The sequence below is a fragment of the Oryx dammah genome, unplaced genomic scaffold (genome assembly GCF_014754425.2).
Source record: "Oryx dammah isolate SB20612 unplaced genomic scaffold, SCBI_Odam_1.1 HiC_scaffold_17, whole genome shotgun sequence".
NCBI lineage: Eukaryota > Metazoa > Chordata > Mammalia > Artiodactyla > Bovidae > Oryx > Oryx dammah.
The window spans coordinates 25,149,807-25,173,555 of NW_024070201.1; the positions used below are offsets into that span (position 1 = coordinate 25,149,807).

The following is a 23,749-nucleotide window of genomic DNA, read 5'->3' on the forward strand; positions in this document are numbered from 1 at the left end:
AAAACAATGGCTAGTTTGCGGGTGTAAACGGCAGACAACATAAAGTAAATCACTGTCATGAAATAATAATTAGCATTGTAAAAATAACCTCCACTGCCTCAGCTGACTAATGCACAATCCCTGCTCAAGCCCATATTTCAAGTCTGAAAGTCACCAAATGAAATTAGCACTTTGGTATCAAAGGCGGATTCTGTTGGTATTTTTGCCTGGAAGGAAAGGGAAATCATTTCAGACCTTCTCACTAATCCAAAATAGCAAAAACTTGTCATCTTTGTGGCTTAAAGGGAAAGCTGTTCCAGGACTTGGCAGAGAAGATCACAGTTCAGTCCAACAACATTCTCCTCCCTCTCGTCCCCATCCCACTGGTCTAGGTCCTCCCATCAGCAGAGGGATTAATGATGCATTTCTCACTCAGACGGTACATGTCCACAGAACTGTGAGGTTGGGCAGTTTGGTGACAGAGTCCTTAATTACAAGGTCAAAATCATGGGCGTGACACCCACATGGACCAATTTGTTTTCATCTGTTTCACTGCCCTACCATCTTTAGTGCTAGCCAGCCAATCACAGTCCCACGCTGTTAGTCAAAGGGTGATTCCGGAAGTGCATGAAAATGGTTCAGTGGATCCCAGTCACCAAAGGGAGGGAAGGAAGATGGGAGGAGGGGAAGAACCACAGAGAGAGGAAGGACCCTGCAAAATCCTAAAAGTGCTCTCACTTCCTGTCTCAGGGCCTATGACCACTATCTTTCTATTTAAAAGGACAACATATTCAGGCCATATATATTTAAACATCAAACAAGGATACACAGTGATAACGAGAATGGCTAGCTAGCTAATTTATTCTGAGGTTGCCCTATACTAACTTTCAAAAAATTAACTAAATCTATACAAAATTAAACAATGCTTATGAATTAAACACTATATTTCATGCCTTAAAAGAACTCAGCACATTAGCAATTAGCATTTTCTTTGTTTTGAATTCATTGAATTTATATCACCCTTCCACACTGTTTAGCTAAAGCAAACAAAAACAAGAAAATCACATTATTCTTTCTAAGCCATATAAAAGTGATCTGGAAAGTCACGTTTAAAATCGCTATCATGGATTAGCTTAAGGCAATTATTTCACTTGCTGCATTCTTTTACGAGAAGTTTAAAAAAAAAAAAAATCAAGCTTCTTGCCTAACAAGAAAAATGAAATCCCATTAGTTGTGTCTCCAGTGTATATTAACATTCCTTTTGTTTAGAAAGGTTAATATCCCCCAAATAAAGGAGCATACAGTGCCTGTTAAAATAATTACATCATGACATTTTAGAAAGGTTGGCAGATAGACGTGGTTCCAAGCAAAGAAACAAAACAAAAGTAAAAGCGAGTACTTTTTAAAATATCCATGACTTCAAAAAATGGAAAGCACTGGAAATTCCACCATGTTTGCAATTTCCTGCCAGCTTGTCTGAGGTCTGGTATTTGGCTTTTCTCCCTCATCCTCAATATCTTTCTGTCATAGAAACTTAGGAAGGTGTATCTCCATGCTCTAAATCAGATGCTCTATTATCTGAAAAGGAAACTACAAATCTGACAACAGAAGAGTTTCACAACAGATAGGTGGCTGAGAGCATGAGGTACCAACATCAGCCCAAGTATTTCATGGCCACTTGGGAGTCCCGAAGGACAGTATTTAATGTCCTTAAAGAAAAAACAGCTTTTCTATTCTAGGCAAGTTGATCTGAAGGCCCAGCATCAGTAAGACTGAAACCAGAGAACAATTTAAGTCTCCAAACTCACTCCTCAAGACCTGAAAGAAAATACTTTCAATTGTATGCAAATAAATATGGCACTCTGACTCTGATGCCTGAGGCAGAAAGACGCAATTCTCCATATAAGTAAAACAAATTATTAATCTCTCAAACCTCTGGATTTAGCAAACATTTTAAAATCAAAAATAGGCACAACAGTATAAAACCTAACTGGCTCTCCCTCTCTCCTTCTCTAGGGCATGAAAGCCCCTGTGGAGCTCTAGAATAGGGTGCCCTGTTCTTCCCCTGCTCTCAGGGAGACAGTCAGTAAAACAGGCAAGACAAAGGTGAGGAGAAAAACAATGGTTTTCCCCACCACCACTTAAACCAAAGAAAGCTTCCTCAGTTAATGATGCCTCAGCCTCTGGACAGCAGGTCAGTGAATCTAATTGAACAAGTGCTTTAAGAGGCTTATTAATATTCCCAAAAGTCACACAATGTTTAACAACAGAAATTCCCAATAACACCTATAACAAATTGTACATGTGCAGTGGTGAAAAGAATGTTGCCTAAAGAATCCAGGAAAAAAAAAAAAAAACCTCATAAAAAAAAAAAAAAATTACAGGTCCCTAAGTTACCATAACAAAAATTCCCAAATAGTATAAATCTACAGAAGGGAATTCAGTGCAACATCTCAGCCGAGAGTCTCACAACAAACCTTAAAGGAAAGTCTATCTCAGCTTCGTACAAAGGGTAGATATCCCTTCGGCACAGGGCTTTTCAGCATTGAATGATGCCACTGTGTCCCCAGCTCATGCAAATACAGCGCCCTGCACGCAAGAAGCAATCCCTGCACACTTGTTGAATGAACGAACGAATGAACAATTTATATGGAAGAGTCTTCCAAAACAGCCTCTAGCACCTCTAAATTGACACAGGCTATGTAGAGTACTGGCTGAAATAGATGTATTACTTTTTTTTCCCCCAGAAGCCAGATAAGAGCACATCTCCAGGAGAAAAAAAAACAAGAGTGAGCAAAGTAAACTCATTTCTCTTCCATATTCAAGGAGCATGTTTTTCTTAATAAGAAGAGAGAAAATGATGATGATGATGGTGGTGGTGGTGGTGATGACGGGAAAAACATAGCATTTGTTTGGTGCTGGGCACTGTTTGAAGTATCTTACGCGAATTAACTAGTTTCACCCACTCAGTTGCCTATGGACAGCAAGGAGATCAAACCACTCAATCCTAAAGGAAATCAACTCTGAATATTCATTGGAAGGAAAGATTGAAAGCAGGAGGAAAAGAGGGCAACAGAGGATGAGATGGTAGGATGGCATCACTGACTCAATCGACATGACTTTGAGCAAACTGTGAGAGACACTGAAGGACAGGGAAGCCTGGTGTGCTGCAGTTCATGGGGTCGCATTCAGTCGGACACGACTTAGAGACTGACCAACAACAACCGCCTATGAAAGTGGTATTATTATGCCCATCTTTCGGCTGAGTTGAGACAGAACTAAGTTTCATTCAACTAGTGCCTGGCACAGCCAGACTGCAAGGTCAGACAGTTCGTGTCAGAGCGTGTTACACTATTCGTAACAGCACTGGTTCAATAGAACTTTCTGTGATGATGGGACTGTCAACATCTGCACTGTCCAATACAAAAACCACTAGCCATGTGTAGCTACTGAGCCTTTGGGGTGTCACAAGAGCAACTGGGGAACTGAAATTTTCATTTTACTGAAGTCTAAGTGTAAATAGCCACATGCTGCTACTTACACTTCAGTTTCATTCTATAACATAGACAATGTTCAGCTAATGAAATATAAGATGCTGTAGATGTCACCCTTTGTGAAGTCATCTCTTAGCAACCTTCTGCCTCTGAGTTCACAAGTCAAAGTTCAATAACTACTCATTTTGCCATAAAAGTGATAACAAGTATTCTGACATACATAGAGTCTTTGATAATTTGTAAGTGTCATCTATATTTCCTGCAAGCATATGTGTTTGTTGGTGGGGGGGTGACGGAGTCAACAGAAATTATTTTCATTCTAAGTAGTATTTCTCAAATAATCTTCCAGGAATCTTTCATCTAATTCATTCAAAAATATTACCGAGCAACTACTACAGGCTATGATGAGGATAAACACAAAATATTACAAAAGCACACTGTTATTGCTGTTCGGTCACTAAGTCGTGTCCGACTCTTTGTGACCCTGTGGACTGTAGGGTCCTTCATTATCTCCCAGGGTTTGCTCAGATTCATGTCCATTGGGTCGGTGATACCATCCAAACATCTCATCCTCTGCTGCCCTCGTCACATTTTGCATTCAATCTTTCCCAGTATCAGGGTCTTTTTCAAAGAGTTTGCTCTTCTTATCAGAAGCAAAGATGTACAAAAGCTATACTCACATACTACATACACATTTTTTTTGGTCCAAAATTTGACACATAGTATATGTCCAGTAAGTGCCTCATTTCATTTGGATCTTTGTGACGGTCTCTGTCCCGGGCTTCCTTCTCTAGTATTGTCCCTTTAAAATCCACCTTTCACAAAACTCTTAGAATGAATTTCCTAAAATGTAGATCTGACCTGGGTACACTTCGGTTAAAATCCTTCAGTGAGTTCTCGTTCTTATCAAGCTCCTTAGTATGGTACCTCCTGGACACAGTAACTTAGCCAGGGATGATCTTTCTAGCCTCATCACTCACTTGAATCTTTTGGGGAATTAATAAACACCTTGCAAAATTCTCTTTACATGTTTGTAGACCTTAATTTTTTCAAGGAACCCTACATTGTATATCTCCAGAATTGAGCACAATAGTTCTCAGGCAGTAGGCATGAAGAGATACTTATTGAACTAAATAAAATATAAGAAAAATGATAATGACAGATGGAAGTTATATTTGCCATAATGGATACAAAGAACTTGTAGACTGCTCTGGGCTGACAGGAAAAGGAATAAAGAATAAATCGGGAAGACATCCTAAGGGGCACGTGAGCTACAGTAAATTTTAAGCAAAGGGAATATCACAAACGTTATCAATTATCAGCTCATGTCATATAACAGGAGTCAAGAGAATAAAACATTTATCCCATTTTTTCCCATGCCATCCACTTTTACCCACTGCCTTTCTAGATAACCATCCAGCTCATCTCTAAGCAGGATTTTTTCTCCTATAATGAGAGCATTCAGTCGGACAGAGTCTACGTCACTGAGGGTTCCAAGTGGATAGGCACTGGCTGTTAAAGGTTGGCACCTATTTTGAATACTCTCTTTAACTTCTTGCTTCCTGGCTTCATGTAGTAAGCAGAGCTAGAAAAGGCTTCATCTCTTGAGGCAGACTGGCTGTCCAATTTGTACTCACTTTCACTTTGGAGCTCTAGCTGTTCCTTCAGTCTCAGTTTGTCTTTAGTGTGGTTGCCAAAAAGCAGTAAGATTCCAAGATTAAGACTTGGAACAGACAGAGGAGTTGAAGGCATCCCTTGGGTTCAAGCCTAAACCTCTGATCCTATCCAGCTTCTATCAGAGCTCTGCACTGGAGTCTCGAGTACTAGTACTTAAGATTCCCATCCTGTACCTTCTTGCTCTGGAAAGAGAGGGTAGTAAGTGGATGAAGTGATTAACAGGACAGGGTCTGAACCTGCCTGGGTCCGTGGATATCTCATCCCAATCCCTAACGACTAGGAAGAACTGAGGGTTCAATTTGTAAGGATTGTAGAGTGAAGGCAAAAAGAAGATGAGGCTAGATAACTAGATTTGGTTCAGACTGACTACCAATCTAAGTAAATTTTAGTCTCTAGGTCAAAGCCGTGACGGGTTCTTTGTTTATTTAGAATCATGAACTGGACAGAAAAAGCCTAGTGCATATCATGTAGTCAATAATTAATAAATATTTAATCTGGCAGCTACATCTAACCTGACCTGAAAGCAGAGGAGACTGAAAACATCAAGGGAAACACGAGGCTTTTATAATCTGGTGTGAAGAAAGACTTCTTAAATTATTGAAGAGGGTTAACCATTTTCTAAAAGGAAACTATCATTTACTGAAGACCCACTATGTGCAACCATTATGCTGATCATTATTTGTCTTAGCCTTCACAAGTCTACAAACTAAGCATGATGATTCACGCTTTCAAATTAAAAAAATGAAGACCCCGAGAATGTATAACTTACGCAAGGACTCGCAGCTGATAGGAGATAAGCAAGCTTAGATCTATCTGCAATCTCAAACCAAGGATTCTTAAGTACCCAGGCAATCCTGATTCTCAAGTCTTGGGAATCAACTGCTCAAAGCAGGACAAGGGGGAGGATCAAGAAATACTATGAGGTTTCTGAGCATTTTCTGATGGACCTTTCAGTTAAGTGAGCCAACAGTTTCTAAAGCTGACTGTATAAAGGGCCTTGATCAAAGTACTGGAGACACAAACTTTAATGTGACATAATCTCGGCCTTTAAGGGATCTGCAAGTGGCCAGATAATTACAATTTAAGATAAATTAAACCCTAAATAGCAACAGGGAGGTCATGAGAAAAAGCAAGTTTATGTGCATAAGAAATTTCCCTGGGAACTATAGCACCATGGTAACTAGAATTTTTCAAAAATACTGAAATTAAGGATAACCACCTCAGAGTCTCCAGAGTGTTTCTCGATATCATTAAAACGAAGGACTCTCTACAAATTAGTGATCATTAACTTAATTATAACATATTATGCATTCATTTTATTCACCGTCGATACACTGCAGAAAGGATTTCCCTAAACATCTCTAATGTATCCACCTATGTCAGTTAAAAGGAATCGTGTCCGTGCTAATTTCCCTTCTACTTGAACAAAAACATTCCCATGCATCTTGGAGAAGTATAATTTGGTGAAATGATACTAATTGAAATTATCAAACTACAAACCCCCAAACTTTCTGCATTTTCCATCCAGAACAGAAAGATAAGGAAATAATTAATTCAAAGGTCATCTCAAGAGAAATCAAGTGATAGGCAAACTATCTAAAAATCAAAAACTAAACCGACTTAATTCAGCTTCAGATCTCATGCTTGCACACACATACACACACAATCACATGCACAAACTCAGAAAGTGGGTTAATCACTAAATTATTCTCTTATACCTTGTGAATTTTTACAACTCTCTTCCTGAAGTACATTATTTGTTATATAACTCACATGGGAGAAGCAGTTGCTATGCCCATTTTATAAAATAAGAAACAAGGGCAGTAAGGCCAAGCAACTTGACCTAAATAACCTGTGATTTTGGCAGAGCTGACAAGTCAATATAAAAGGATTAACAATTCTGATGCTTCTAATATCTCCAAAAGCAAAACTACAGGCAGAAAGGACAAATTTCCTCCATGAAAGCAGAAGGCATTTATGAATGTACCATATATTGGCCATACTTAACACAGACCCTGGCAAGGAATGTGGCCTTGATAAATAGTTTCTGAATGAATAGATGGACAAATAAGAAAATGTCAATGAATGATGCATCTAATGAATGGTATATTATACTGTTTTTAAAAAGTGGAGCTATAAAGCATAGTTTTTTTTTGTAAGTAGCACTTATAGAAAAAATAGCAGTCCACATAAAATCCCAAAGTGACCCCTACCTAGTAGTATATAAGAAATGACACCACTGTTCAGGAACTACTCCTTTTAAACTCAAAAAATGTTGGCAGATTTTGCAACTTTAATGTACTACCATTAAAAGACACACACACACAAACCGGAGATAAATGGATGTTATAACAGGCTTAAAAAAAAAAAAACCCACACATAATTACCTAAAAAAGAAGAAAAAAGTATGTATTTTCAGCAATGTATCCATTCTTTGTATTCTACAATTCAAACAGGATGGGTATTATAACCAAAAGGGGAAAAGAATGTATTCCAACCATGTTATAATAGTACAATGCAAACATTTTTGTAATCCCTTTTTGGAATTCTAATGTTAGCTTACAAAAATCAACTGGCTTTTAGAAGAACCTTACAAATAATACAACTGTGAGGGAAATTTAATATAGGCTTTCTTCTCCCCTCCTGGCACAAACTCACAAGATGACAATGGAGAGGACCTGCTCAGGAGGCCCCCATTGGAGGTGTGGGCAAAAGCCCATCTGGAAGGGCTTTCCTCTGCTTGCCTGGCCCCGCACCTCATTCAGGTTTCACATAGTACAAACAGAGAGACGTGTAATATGTCAACTTTGCTCTATTAATACTGGGAAAATAAACAAAAGGAAAAGGATTTTCCTGTAAGAAGACCTTTCAGCACCAGGTTCATTCATTCATTTTTAAATGTCTACTGAATTTCTATTGTGTTGAAGGTGAAGTGCCAGGAACTGAGTCTTATATTCTTGCAAATTTCCCTGTGATAGCTTCATAAAAATCCACATAAGCCATAAAGAAATGCCACAGGGTTCAAGGGCAAAGGTTATCACAGACTAACTCAGACAGCTTGCCCTTAGTTGCCCCTCCATCCTCAAGCCAGTGATATCCAGCATGTCACCTAACTATTCCGAGCCCTGTTATCCTTTCTGTTAAATGGGGCCCAAAAGATTGTCTCTCTCAAAAAATACGTTGAGAAGATTAATAAAATAGCTTAGCAAAGTACCTGGCACATAGCAAGTGATCTGTGAATGAGGGCTGGCTGTGTGTCACGTGAAATGAGTGCCACATCCCTTGAGTCACTCATCACACTCAGATGAGTACGTAGTAGGTTCCACTCGCAGTAAACACTGAGGACACAGAAACAAAATAGCAAAAGCCCACCTTTCTGGAGCTTACAGTCTAGTATAAGAGAAAGATGCTAAAGAAATTAGTGGATTATAGGTAACAGCCATAAGAATGTATTTTTCCTAGCAACTTTATTAAGGTGTAACTGACACACAGCCAACTCCATATGGGTAATGTACATGGAGCTGACATACATAACACACACAGCTGTGAAACCATCACCACTATCCAGATAATGAACTGATGCACTGGCTCCTGAATGTCCTTGGACACACTCGGAATCCCTCCTGCGGGGACCACCACCTCCCCAACACCTCTCAGTCATTAATCCATTTTATTCCCCCTCATTGTAGTTTCTTTTGCATTTTTCTAGAATTCTATATAACAGGAATCATAGAATATGTACTCTTTTTACCTGGCTTATTTCACTCAGAGCAATTACATTGAGATTCATTCCTGTCGTCGTTTAGTCGCTAAGCCATGTCTCTTTTGCTACCCCATGGACTGTAGTCCACCAGGCTCTTCTGTCCACTGGACTTCCCAGGCAAGAATACTGGAGTGGGTTGCATTTCCTTCTGCAGGGGATCTTCTCCTCCCAGGGATCAAACCCACGTCTTCCGCTTGGATTCTTTACCCACTGAGCCACCTGGGAAATTCTCATTCATATTTCATCAGTAATTTTAAAACACACTGGACAAAAGGGTCATCTCATCTACTCCACCACACACAAAACTGTACCTTTTGCTTCAAATCTCATCTCTCCCACTAAATTCACCCCTTTACACTCTGAGGAGTACAAATCAATCTAGAATTAACCACTTTGCAAAAGGTTTGCCTCCCAAATACAACACGCTGAATACTTTCTCCCAACATTCAGTGTTTCAGGTCCCCTTTGGGTATTTCATATGGACCACTCTTTTTACTGCCAGAGCAGAAGGAGAAATGTTTTTTGTTTCTCACATCAAGTAGGCAAAACTAAGATGAGTAATCTTGAATCAATCATCAAAGCAGACTCTCAGAATAGCTCTGTATACATACATGCATTACCATTTAAAAAAATATTACAAAATGAGAGACAATCTGTATGGTTTGTCATAAAATGGTGGGGATTTTTGAGAAACTATTCCATCAATGTTCTAGGATCTAAAATATTATTCCTATGAAGACTGACTATTTTCTAGCTGAGTGCTCAAGTACACTGCTCAAAGGCATGGGCTTCCGATAGACAACTAGGTAATGTCAGGATATAAAATCTGGATTAAAAATTATCTTTCAACATGAAATTTCTTATAGTTCTAACTAGTGTCATATACCAAGGTGAGATGATACATTTCAAGAACTAAGTACAATGGTTGGTACATGATAGGTACCTCAATAGAAGATTAGCCCAAAGTAAAGGTAAGACATAGTCATACTGCAAACCTCCTTAGAGAAATGGGTCCCTTTCTTGATTACAATGAATCCTGCATTTTCATTGACTGTCTTTTTTCTGCCCCCACTGTGGTGGGATGCAGAACTTCCCCAACCAGGGATTGAATCTACGTCCTACAGTGGAAGCGTGGAGTCTTAACCACTGGACCACCAGGGAAGTCTGTGGATTCTACATTTTCAGTCATTCTAAGAAATCGCACGTCCCCCATGTATTCACTCCTGAGCTAGATGGCCAATAAATAATTTACTGAGTACTTCCTGTGCCTAGCACTGAATAAGGCTCTTTTAAGCACAAGTAAGACAAAATGCTTTCAGGTGGTGAAGTGGTAAAGAATCCACATGCCGTGCAAGAGATGGAAGAGATGTGGGTTCGACCCCTGGGTTAGAAAATCCCCCAGAGAAGGAAAAGGCAACCCGCTCCAGTATTCTCGCCTGGCAAATTCCAAGGACAGAGGAGTCTGATGGGGTTGCAAAGAGTTGAACACAATTGAGCGCGCGCACACACACACAGACACACATAAGACAAAATGATCCTGACTCAAACTTTGTCGAATGCTCCAAATTTCTTTAGTTTAAATACACACACACACACACACACACACACAGGCTTTGTACTGTTCCAAACACAATTCTTCTAGTAGGGTTAAGTTTGAGACTCTCAAAAATAAGTCATACACTAAAAAGTATAGCGGGATCTTTCAGTTCCTTGGTCTCTTTCACTCAAACTTATTTTGAGAGGCTTGGAATAACAACCACATTAATGGCTGGATCTATTGTTGTTTGTTGGGTACCTACTACATGCCCAGCACTGCTATGTCAGCTGGCTAAGAAGATTAATCACACAGAGAAGGGCATACATAAGCCTTTCTTTGGCAACAAAGTAATACACCTGTTATTTTGACTTTTGCTTAAAGTCCATAGAAAAAGCTGACAGTGGTGTTGCACTTGAAATTGAAGACTCAAAAAGCAGCCAAACTATATAAACACAACTACAATACAAATGAGCTACTTGAAAACAACTTGAGCTTTCTGCTGACTTTGTGGCTGCATCCTAACCAAAAATATACGATGAAATTAAATTATCTTGCTGATCAAAGGTTTCCGTTCTTAGGCATAGATGAAATGGAGCATTTGCCAAAACCTGCTAACACTGCTTACGTGATTATGAATGGTAACGGGGACTGTACATGAACCGCATCCAATGAGTAACTTAAGAGAGAAAACCACACTCACACACACACATTCCAGATGAAATCCTAGAATGAAATGCTGACACCCAAAAGCCGTGCAGGTTCAGCGACTGCAGCAGACGAAAATATTTCAAAGCTAGATACATTTCCTGTTGCAAATTCCTTACATTCCAGGACAGAATCCTAAAGGCCGAGAGCAGCCCGGCAGTCTTGGGTTGTGCTGATGCACAGAAGGGGAACGCTAAGTGTGTGGTCAAGCCGTCAGCAGAGCCCCTCGACCAAACACCGCTGAAAGCGAAATAAAAGTGTCTGGGAGGCACTTCACAGGTTTTCAAAGAAAGGCTGATGACTGTGACCTTGAGCCCCTTCTAAAAGGTATTCTTTCTTTAAAGTCTTACTGGGCCCCTGCAGCCTACTCACAAGATTCAACAAGAATTTATTTTTTTGAGATTTTCATTTGACAGTAAGATGAAGCTGCCTGGGTACATTTGTGGTCCTCCTGGCGATCACTAATATTTACCAAGTACAAATGGACTTGGCCTTCAAAGTACTCAAGCTATATTTTAACCTATAATTTACATTTTGACTAAGAATCTCTAAAAGACTGTGTCCAAATGTAATTGGGAATGCTCTGCTTCTTGGATTTCAAATTCTGCTAAAATGACAAAAGGCTGAGGGGCATGGGGTGGGGTTGGGGGGACTTCACTAAAAAATGAAAAATAAAACCGCACCAAAGCAAGTAAAACACCATTCATGCAGCATAAAACACGGAATCACCCTCCATATCTACTATTTGTCTCTGAAATATCATTAAACGGTGCTACAACAGTCTTCCACACATGCAAAGCTGGGCATGCTGGTAACTCTCTCACCAGAGAGAAGTCAGTAGGATTATACTGAAGTAGCAGTCAGTGCTGTAGTTAACCTCCAGCTCATAAAGGAAATCAGACTGCATAATTCAGATTCTACCTATGACTAGCCAGGGCTCACAGGAAACACTTTAAGAGTCCCAGAGTAGATTCAGCGCTGTAGTCTCTGTGTCTTGTTGAAGGTGACCCTGAATCGTGTATACAGCCATTATTTAGGACTGCTTATAGTTCTTCACCATATTTTGCATCTGAGTGAGAAGGAAGCAATTCTAAGAACTGAATTTATGCCAAGAAAAATTCATACTGTATCTTCAGATTGTTCATGCCTTGGGGCACACGTGCACCCATGCCCACATGCGCCTGCGCATACACATACAAGCGAGCAACACTTTCCCAAATCACATACTCAAACCTGATCCTTCCATGTCCAGAACAGGCTTAAACTCTGTTGGTTCAGTATGGGTATAGGTTGGTGCAGTATGTCTCATTTACATGACGGAGTAATATTATTCAAAAACAAGTTCTAACAATAGCTTGTAATAAACTCTTCACTGAGGTTAATGACACCTACCCCTATGGAATACTGATGAGGCAGAAATGCCTAAGAAGCACTTGGTATAAACTAAAATGAAATCAGGCTCCAAAACATGGTCAACCCCCTTTGCCCCCATCTTGTACCACTGAGAATTAACTAGATTAGCAATTTGGAATGTTGATTCTCAAAAGAATATACCTTGATATCAGAAAACTGACAGTTTTGTGTTTTACCTTTTAAACCTGACAAGGTTTTCTTACCATCTTAACTTCAAGAGAAAAAAGAGCAAAAGGCAATTCCCACAGGCCTCAAGAGTGCTGAGACCTAGTCAACAAAAATAGTTTTAATTACAGACAAATTTGTGGTTTAGCTGGTAGGAAATTTACTGAAAACTGTTTTAGGAAAATGCTTGGAGAATAACAGTATAAACAGATTATTAGAGTTTGTCTTTTTTTTTAAAGTATCTCTATAATACAGTCTTCCATATCTAGGCAGATCTTGTCAGAGACAGATGGCCTAAGCCTGTATTTAACAATGAATGATTAAAAGCAAAGTAAAAGAGGCAAGATACTATTTAATCCTTCTTCACAAATAAGCATTAATAAAGCTATGAGGTCATTGAGTATTTTTATGCTTATAACCTCAAAAGAAGTACACCTTATTGCTTATCCATAGTTCCATCATCACTCTTGCAAATCCCATTTTATTAGACATCAACACAAGGGGTCTTATCCAGAAAATGTTGCGCCACTGAGCTTTCATTCAATAATCAAGCACCTACTACGTGTCAGGTGACAGGAACACAGAGAAAGCTGCTATTATCTGCTAAAGGATCTGAATTTAATGTTTATCTCATTCACTCATTTCTTCAAGTCTCTGCCAACAGAAAAATCAGATAGACATGCCCAATCCAGATAAATCTTCCCATAAGGATCAACAGTACAAGCTGAGAGCTCAGGTTCCTTTGCCTCTTGTCGCTACAAAGTTCCGTTGGCCCCATACACTACACCTGGCACCAGTTTCACAATCAGCAGGACATGGCATAACTAGTGCCAAAGTACCGCATGCATTCAAGCACCAGTGACCTTAAATGGAGGTCATTATTACCATCTCCTACCGTTTTTTGACAGTTGGCCGCTGTTCTCTGAATGTCAGAGCCCTCTAAATTCCACCGAATGACTGAACTTGTGGACCAAGGTTGATGAGGGGTGCTCCAGGTAATGGCTTTTCAATATTAAAGAAAACAGTTCCTCCTCTTCTTATAAGAAATTATGTTAAGAAAGATTCAGAAACTCCAGACAGTGATAGATCTGTTTATTTGCCAAGTCCATTTTAAGGTAATTTTCCTTTTTAAACAGCAATCTGGATGACTAAGTTAAGAATAATGGAAAGAATAAGATGAATGCATGCAAAAACACAATAGGGGAGGTTTAAGATAAACAGAAATTTGTTTCCTTAGATTCAAGGTCCACTGATCAGTTCATCAGTTCAACTAGGAAAAGCTGAAGAACGTACTTTGCTCTTTAATAGGAAAGGCTAAGATTCTTGGACTATTCCAGGGCTTTCACGGGGCCTGAATCAAATGATCTTGGGACTGTTCCTTCTGGTAATTTTCAATACACGTGTGATCCCTCTCAGTGAAATCTAAGATATGTTCATTCTTATTCTGGCATCGAGTGTCTCTCATTTTCAAAACCTATTTCAGTTCCTGAAATACTTGCTTCTATAAACTCTTTTCTAAGGCCAAGTTTTCCTTTCAAAAGTGTTCCTAACATTTACATTTAGACCCATCATTAAGTCTCTTTTATACATGAAACCCTCCCGATCAACACTCTCTTATATCTTTCTTTCATTTCTCCTTTTTGTTTTCAAGGAGGTATTTGTTTAATCAATTCCTTCCTTTCATTTCTAATGAAAACACCTGGACTTGCCCTGGTGGAAGCACACTTCTATTATGACCAGAAATATCACCATTTTAAAAGTCCCCCATGCATTTTCTATAGCAGAGTAAGTTATAAAGCAAGAGGAGAAGAAGAAGAAGGAAATGAAGGTGGGGAGGAGGAGAAGCCATTTATTTAACTTGTTTGGTAGGGATCAGATCCACTCTGGCAACACCATATTTCTGACAGAGTATGTAAATATCCATGGCAGTTCCGGAATGTCACAGTTGGTCCTATACGTAAGTCATCGACTATTTCACCTCTCATACTCTATTACACGTTTGGCAAGCTATCACTCTGTACTCTTAAATCTTTTAAAATAGCATCACGAATCTAGTAATTAATATGCTATATATAATAAATGCTCAAAGTAGTAAAATTACCAATTCAGAACTTATAATATCAATGTTGACATGTAGCTCATTTAATAATGGTTTCCTTAACATCTACATCACTATATCCGGCTTTTAATTTGAAAAACAGAAAAGGAAAACGATGGTAAAAATTAAATCTTTTATCAGTTTTCAGCTGTAGCTCTTTGTAGGTGTTTATATGGCACCCCACTCCAGTACTCTTGCCTGGAAAACCCCATGGACAGAGGAGCCTGGTGGGCTGCAGTCCATGGGGTCGCTAAGAGTTGGACAGGACTGAGCGACGTCACTTTCACTTTTCACTTTCATGCGTTGGAGAAGGAAATGGCAACCCACTCCAGTGTTCTTGCCTGGAGAATCCCAGGGAAGGGGGAGCCTGGTGGGCTGCCATCTATGGGGTCGCAGAGTCGGACACAACTTAGCGACTTAGCAGCAGCAGCAGCATAGAAAACCTTGATAGGCTTGATTAAACAATGCTCCCTATTTCCCTGTAGAACATGCTAACCGAAGCTCAGGGTATTCTGCAGAGTCATACATGTGGGATTCTCTACCAGCTGAGTTGCACAGTTACCATGAGTTCACTGGGTTTGCTCCCCAAACCTTTCTATTCTAGTTCTCTTTGTTAATGTAATTTCAAAATCTAATTAAATCATATGTGAACAGATGATACCATATAAATCAATGAAATATGAGTGTAAAAAGAGAGTGATTTGCTGTTTCTATCAAAATTAAGCAGAATATTTGAAAGAATTTCATACAGATGAGTCATTTAACAATTATCACTGACTACATGGAAGTTAGATACAAGTTTCAGTGGAAGTTTAATAAAAGTCTAGAAGGATTCTGCATGTAGCTATTTTACAGTATTTTTAAGTAACGTGCTTGATTCAGATAAATATGGATTAGAAAAAAAAAAAAAAGAAATCAAAGGGGCTGCACTGTGGGTGTGGTTTATGCAAGAAAGACACAGGGAGGTCCAACCAGCAAAGAAAGTGCTTTATTTAGTTGCTGTAGATGTTTAGTGGCTGAGTCATGTCTGACTCTTTTGACTTAACATCAAATACTGGCAAATAAAAAATGAAAATATCTATATGCATGATAAATATAACTATAAATGTTAAAAAGCTGAAAGTATGTATTTATAATTTTTAGATTGGTCAGAATCTAAAAAATGTTAGAATTTTTTGATTGGTCAACTATTGGAATTAACCAAACTGGACAAGAAAACTTCTACTGTAACTTCTTAATGACCTCATATGATAGCTCAGGTGACCCTAATGCAGCAAAAGAAAAATTGGAGGGGGGACATAATTTGTGAGTATTTTCAAAGTATCAAAGTCAAAATGCTAAAATGGTCACACTGCTAATCTTGCTTAAACCAGGAAGCAATTTTCAGGATCAGAACATTTAGAAACTCAGTCTTGATAATATGGGAGGATTTTACCCAAGTGCCTCTGCCCTCCACCCCCACACCCCCCACCAACCATCACAGTTAACATGGTTTAGCAATCTAGTGACCTGGCAACTTGTGCGAGCACGGAGTAGGTTTTCTGCATAAGGGCTGCAGCCATGAAAGGGCCAGGATTAATCGACACCTGTGTGGTAATATTTTCATCGAGATTAATGGCTCCTTTTTTGCCAGCACCCAGTGATTCCTGTCACCAGGGTCACATGTTATCATACAGCCTTCCACAGATAGCGCTGGCATGCTCTAGACGCTGCTCTGATCATATAATGCATGCGCATTTGGAATCATCAGAAGCAAACATCACACTTCTCTGCGGCACAAAAACAGGCGAACAAAAAGACTTGCTAAGCAAATTGCCTGTCTCCGTGCCTCCTTGATAGGAAAAGTCGGGAACCTACTTAAATATTTATTTTTAATTCCTCTGGCTAAGATTCTGACATGCAAAAAATCCAAAATGCATAGCTTTTTAGTGTCAAGTGGTGTCCAAAGCAACAGGCAGCGTATTTTACATGCAGGTCATCTGTACTGCATTCGTGTAAGGCTGTAAAGAGAGTTAGTCTTGTAGGACCTTGAGTCCACATCCCCTGGGATACCTTAAAAAAGTCTCCTTCGAAATGAGGCAAGTTTCTAATCTTTTTCTTTTACTCCTCACAACATGCAGAGCAGTAAGTCTTTTTGTTACTGAGTCTGTGTGATGTAACAAGTGGCAATAGAGAAGAAAAGAAGAGAAATTGCATACCAAGAAGTTCAGTTCAGTTCAGTTCAGTCGCTCAGTCGTGTCCAACTCTTTGCGACCCCATGAATCGTAGCATGCCCGGCCTCCCTGTCCATCACCAACTCCAAGAAGAGATGTGTTCAAATTTCTTAGAACATGCATTTCTTCCAAGTAGGTCAAATAATTTTGTCAAAAAAAGCTTCCTTAAGAAATCAAATGAAGAATATAATACAGAGGAAAAGAGAAACATATAATTTGACTTACTCAAGGTCATAGTAAGTCAATGCCAAAAAAAATATACTAGTCCTAAATTACCTTCACCTCAGAAGTAATCTTTCTACATTATTTCACCAGGAATTAATGTGAAACGGTCTGAAAAGAGCTGAACACTTTGAAACTACTTTACATGCAGTCAATCCTTCCCCCTAGTATCCTAGCATCATGGCAGTGGGAATGTAGAATATTTCAGACCTTGGATGGGTCATGCCCTCATATATGTATTGAGGAAAACAAAAGTCTCAATGATTTACATAAAAATTGTCAAGAATTACTTTTTGCATGACATTCTGAGTACTGTTAAAGATGAAAACAAACAATAGCAACTGGCTAGACAGTATGTTTTCTTTTAGAAAAGTGTGCAGTGCCCACTTGGAACCAGTCTTTGTTCAAAGAAGCTCCTTCCCACTTACTTGAGTTAATGTACGAAGTATGAACCCATAAATCAAATCAATAGCTCACTTTAATACATTCTTTTTTAAGTGATAATTTAAGTTTTCTTTTATTGTAATTATAAGATGAATGCATATTCATCATAGAAAATGAAACAGAAAAAATTAAAGGAGCAAAGAGAGATCACAGGAAATCTCACCATTCAGAGTCAACCACTGTTAGCATTTTGTTTTACTCCAGGTTTTTAACATTTTGTGCATTTTTAGCACATTAATATATGCATCAATTTTATAAATTTTAACAGCATTTTAAGGGGATTATTCAGTTGTCTTCTGATTTTCTTTTCATTGGTTTAATAAATTTGAGATGATTCTCCTCTGTGAACAAAAAAATTTCTTAGAAAAAAAATTCAGTGAGATCTCTAGAAGTAGATAGGTCCAAATTTAAGTGAATCTTAAAGGTAAGAAAATTTACCATTTTTTCCACATCAGATGATCCCCTCAAAATATGAAGGTTTGTTTTGTTTTGTTTTTAATTTGACTGTAGTACCTTTTAGGACTGAGATTGAGATGGCTAATGGACATGTTCAAAATCATATGGAATATTGCAGAGTATATTTAGGAAAGTGCTTTATTGTTTTCTCCTTTCACATTTCATGAAGAACTCCTCAGGCACAAAATTGTCTTACTATGCCTAGAGCTACTTTTTTTTAGGGACACCATCCTGAGCCAATCATTTCTCCTTAGAGGGTGTTTTACACATAGCACTTTTAAAATTCATGTATGACACAGTTGCCACAAGCACCAAGTCACTAAATAGCAGGGCAGTTTTTCACACATCTTTCAGGCACACAATTGAGATCTTCCTAGCAAAGACATCTGCAATACCTTTTATCTGTTCTTTAAAAGACTTGGTTAGTAGAGTTACCATATGATCTCACCATCCCACTTCTGGTCATATATCTGGACAAAACTATAATTCAAAAAGATACATACACTCCTATGTTCATAGCAGCGCTGCTCACAATAGCCAGGACATGGAAACAACCTATATATCCATTGACAGATGAATGGATAAAGAAGACATGGTGCACACACACAGTGAAAGTATCAGCCGTTCGGTCACGTCTGACTCGGTGCAACCTCACAGACTGTAGCCTGGCAGGCTCCTCTGTCTATGGAATTCTCCAGGCAAGAATACTGGAGTGGGTGGCCATTCCCTTCTCCAGGGGATCTTTCTGACCCAGGGACTGAACCTGGGTCTCCTGCATTGCAGGCGGATTCTTTACTATCAGAGTCACCAGGGAAGCCTAGTGGAATACTACTCAGGCATAGAAAGAATGAAATAATGCCATTTTTCTGCAACATGGATAGACATATAGTTTATCATGCTAAGGAAGTAAGTCAAAAAGACAAATACCGTGTCATGTCACTTATTTGTGAAATCTAAACTATGATACAAATGAACTTAACTATGACACGGAAACAGACTCACAAGAGAGAACAGACCTGTGGTTGCCAAGGGGGAGGAGGAGTGAAGGAAAGATGGATACGGAGCTTGGGATTAGCAAATGCAAACTAGTACATACAAACGGATAAACAACAAGGACCTACTGTATAGCACAGCAAATGATATTCAATATCCTGTGATAAGCCATAATGGAAAATAACATGAAAAAGAATGTATATGTGTATAACTGAGTCACCGTGCTGCACAGCAGGAACCAATACAACATTGTAAATCAAGTTTTCTTCAATAAAAAAATTTTAAGGGATTAAAAAAGGCTTGTGTATAATAATATCCAACATGTCATCTAGAGGTCATACCTAAATCATTAAGCTTGTGTTAAATTTCTATCTCTCTTTTTGAATCTGACTCTGCATATTCAGCAAGCATTCATGAAGGCTGTTTTGATGTTCAAAGTAACTGAGAGACTGATCTATGGGAGACTTCTAATAAACTTGAATATATATAACGACTTCTCTTTGGGAGGAATAATATTGGGGGGAGGGAATCCTAATGTTAGCAGCACATATAGTGACAAGAACACATCAATAACCCATGGTAATTTTCCGTGTAGCATGTTTTTGTGTTTTGTTTTCCTGTCTCTCTTCTGGTTACTGTGATTCTAAGACTGAGAACAGCACTACAACCACCACATTTGGGGATAAATGAATTAGTATAATAACCTCTTGTGCAGTGCTATCCAAGAGGACTTTCTGCCATGAGAGAAAGGTTCTTATCTACACTGTCAACACGGTGGCCAATAACCACATGCAGCTATCAGGCACTTGTCAAGGAGCTAATGCGACTGAGGAAATGAACTTTAGTTTTAAATTTCAATAGCCACGGGAGGCGACTGGCTATCCGGCTTGATAGTGCAGCTCTAGGGCAAAGAAATGTGTCAGTCCTTCTGACAGCTTCCTCCCCTCACTGTTCAGCTGAGCGAGAGGAACCTTGTTCTTGCTTTATCTTGCAATAATAATTTTTTAGATGAATCCTAAGAGAGGCCTCTTTTTCTTAATAAGGGCATCGTGGAATCACTGAAAGGAGCAGAACAACCCAGTCTCATTGCAGAGCAGCCCCTGAAGAAAAACAAATTCCACAATCCAAAATTATTTCTTATGGTACCTTCTTTGCAACCCGTAGGCAAACCTTCAAAACATTGGAGAGGCAGTTATTTTTAAACTATCTAGGATTCTATGGGCATGGTTAATCATTTGTTCAGAGAAAGAAATATAAACTGGACATGCAAGATTTTATAATCCCATTTGCTACAAGAAGCTGGCAGAAGATGCATTAGTAACAAAACATAGTCATCATTTTATTTTTCAATTAATTGTTAGAACTGCAAAGAAAACTCTCAGACTTTTCAGACTTGCAGAGGAAAGACAGCTAACAAGCTAAAGAGTAAATTAAAATACAAAATTTTGATGCCACAAAAAATTCCAAACAAAGCTAAAGGCATACTGGCTCCCCAGAATCTCTGTAACAAAACAAGTATATCTGCATTCACAACATTAACAACTGAAATAAAATTCAGCCACCTCACTCGCAGATGATTTTTTGTTTTATTAATTCTCACAGATTTCACCTGTCCACAAGCACAGATTAGAAAGAAAAAAACAGCACCATGTCTGATCAGGCTTCTGACTCTAATATTAACCGAAGGAAGAAGCACAAGCAAAAATCGAGCTACAATACATTATTCTGAAATGCTGCCACAGGAAAAAAGACACAGAACTGATTCCATCCACTTCCATTTTCTTTGCAACAAATCTGTCACTTAAGACTAAGATGTTAAGATATGACTTATCCTTGCTGAAGCCATCTTCTTATAAATGCAGATCTCCCAACAGGCTTCATAGCCCTGATCTCTTCCCACAAGTTGCTCCTGATTCAAGCAGATAATTTTGCTCTCTTTAATCCAGTGGAAGTGAGTTCTTGGCACTTTAAAAAGAATTATGAGAACAAAAAAATATCTTGCCAGAAAAGCACAGGTAAGGCTCTAGTCTCTTGATGGGTAAGTGTTCTTTATTTTGCCACAGAGCCTGCTAGAGCAGTAAGAGAGATCAGAGCAGATGTGTGGTTCAGGGGGCCTTAATGATATTCAAGTTACACAGAGAAAGATTCAGGTTCTTGGACACTACATTTCCCTTGGATTCCCTTGTGGCTCAGCTGGGAAAGAATCCACCTACAGTGCAGGAGACATGGGTTCGATCTCTGGGTTGGGAAGATCCCCTGGAGAAGGGAAAGGCTACCCACTCCAGTATTCTGGCCTGGAGAATTCCATGGACTCTATAGTCCATGGGGTCGCAAAGAGTCGCACCATGACTGAGCAACTTTCACACTCATACTTCCCTTATGGCTGCTGTTGTGAACTAAATGCTTGTATCCCCATAAAATTCATATGCTGAAGTCCTAACCACAACCCCCAAATGATGATGTTTAGAGATGGGATCTGTGGGAGATAACAAGGGTTTGATGGGGGTCATCAGTGTAGAGTTCCCACAATGGAATTCCTGCCTTTATAAGAAGAGACACCAAAGAGCTTCCTCTCCCCCTCTGTGCACAAAGAGGTCATGAGAGCACACCGCAAGAAAGCACCGACCCACAGCACTGGTTGCGCATGTGTGTAACGAACCATCTGGGGCTACGGGGAAGCTACCTGAAATGTAAGAGGGAATGGTGAGCAACACTCAACAGGCTGGAAGTGGTGCCTATTCTCACCAAACAGCCAAAGGAAAGGGTCTCAGAATTCAAGCGATCACAGCTGCACCCTTAATTTGGATTTAAAGCTGGTCTCCCTGATTCCTACGTACCCACCTCTGAAGGAAGAGTTAGAAGAATCCCGTGGTGAATACCTAATACCATCACAACTCTGCTATTAAAGAAGTCAGCATTAATTATTGGCTACTTAACCTACATTTAAAACTAATTAAGACTTCTGCTTCCTGCCAATATGGAGTCACAGGAACCAGGCTGACCCTCCTACCTGAAACAACAACAACAAAGTGAGTGAAAAAACAATGGTTTTCAAGACACTGGACATGAGGAAATAAAGGACACTGGTTCCTGAGAGGCAGGAATCAAATGATGTGAGCCTTATTGCTGTCCCAATCTTACTTTCTAGAAGAGTTTCCTGGACACAGCCTAGGGAAGGCAAACTGAGGGGAAGTTCAGAGACACAAAGGCAGCTAGACTGTGCAGGACCAAGTACTGAGGAGAAAAGAACAGCCTAGCAAGGGAATCCCAGAGCTCTGTAGAGGGTCCCTCTCAAGTACTCAGCAGAAGACCACCAATCAGGGCATAAGTGTGATTAACTACCTGGAGCTGGAGAAAAAAAACTATCTGAAATGTTAGAGGGAATGGTGAGCAACACACATCAAGCTGGGAATTTGACAGAATAAAAACCTCACAACTCCCAGGTATTACATAGAGCACTTAGAAAGGCATTGCCTCAGTAGTGGTAATAATTGGTCATAGACTAAACACTGCTCCAGTTCCACCTAACAAATCTTAAAAGCAGAACCAAAAGGATCAGACTCTTTCCAAGTAACGTAACTCCATACCAAAACCAAGTTCAAGAGTACACACAAAAATATCCAGCACCAAACAGGAAATATCACAATGTCTAGCAACCAATTAAAGATTAGCAGGCATGCAAAGAAGCAGGAAAATAAACCCATGTAGAGGAAAAAAAAAATCAGTTAATCAAAACTGACACAGATTGACACAAATGATATAATTAGCAGACAAAGATATTAAAAGACATAATATAACTGCACTAGGTGAGTTCAAAATAGAGACAAAGATTTTTTTTAAGAAAAAAAAGCTCAAATAGGGAATTCCCTGGTTGTCCAGTGGTTAGGACTCTACACTTCCAATGCTGGGGCCCAGGTTCAATCCCTGGTCAGGAAAATAGGATCCTGCAAGGCACACAGTGTAGCCACAATAAATAAATAAAATAAAAGTGCAAATAAAACATCTAGAAATAGACTTCAAGAGGTGAAATGAAAAATACACTGGAATTAACAGCTCATTAGACATTCAGAAGAAAAAAAAATGTTTTGAAAATAAAGCAATAGAAACTTTCCAAAATGAAATAGAGACAAGAAAAAAAAAAAAAAAAAAACAAAGGAAGAAATCAGAACAAAATAAAACAAAACAAAAATAATCATTAAGCTGTGGGACAACCACAGACATAATAAGTTCAATGAGCTTCAAGCACAGAAACAAGATGAAAATTACACCCAATCATGTCACTCTAAAATCTCTCAAAATCAGTGATAAAGAAAACGACATGCTATTTATATAAAAAGGAAGATAAAGATAACATCAAATTTATCATTAGGATCATGTAATCAAAAAGACAGTAGAACAGTATCCTTAAAGCATATAAAGAAAGGAAATCTGTCAACCTAGAATTAAATATCCAGTGAACTGATCTTCTGAAAACAAAAGAAGAGGTTTTAGTCATACAAAAGCTGAAACAAGTAATCATCAGTAGATCTGAGCTACAAGGAATGTAAAGTTAAGCTGATAAGGCAAAAGGAAGTTTCTATCACCTGGATA

General features: G+C 39.0%; 1 protein-coding gene and 1 long non-coding RNA gene across 7 annotated transcripts in view; one reads left to right on the forward strand and one right to left on the reverse strand.

Annotated features, from left to right (window-relative positions):
• Positions 1-23,749, reverse strand: part of CADM1 (cell adhesion molecule 1) — a 353,309-nt gene that overhangs the window by 189,200 nt on the left and 140,360 nt on the right. The window lies entirely within an intron of this gene.
• LOC120876284 lies at positions 2,277-19,130 on the forward strand. Its single transcript, XR_005724139.1, has 3 exons — positions 2,277-2,288; positions 6,281-6,283; positions 18,988-19,130. It is a non-coding gene; the product is annotated as an uncharacterized LOC120876284 (long non-coding RNA).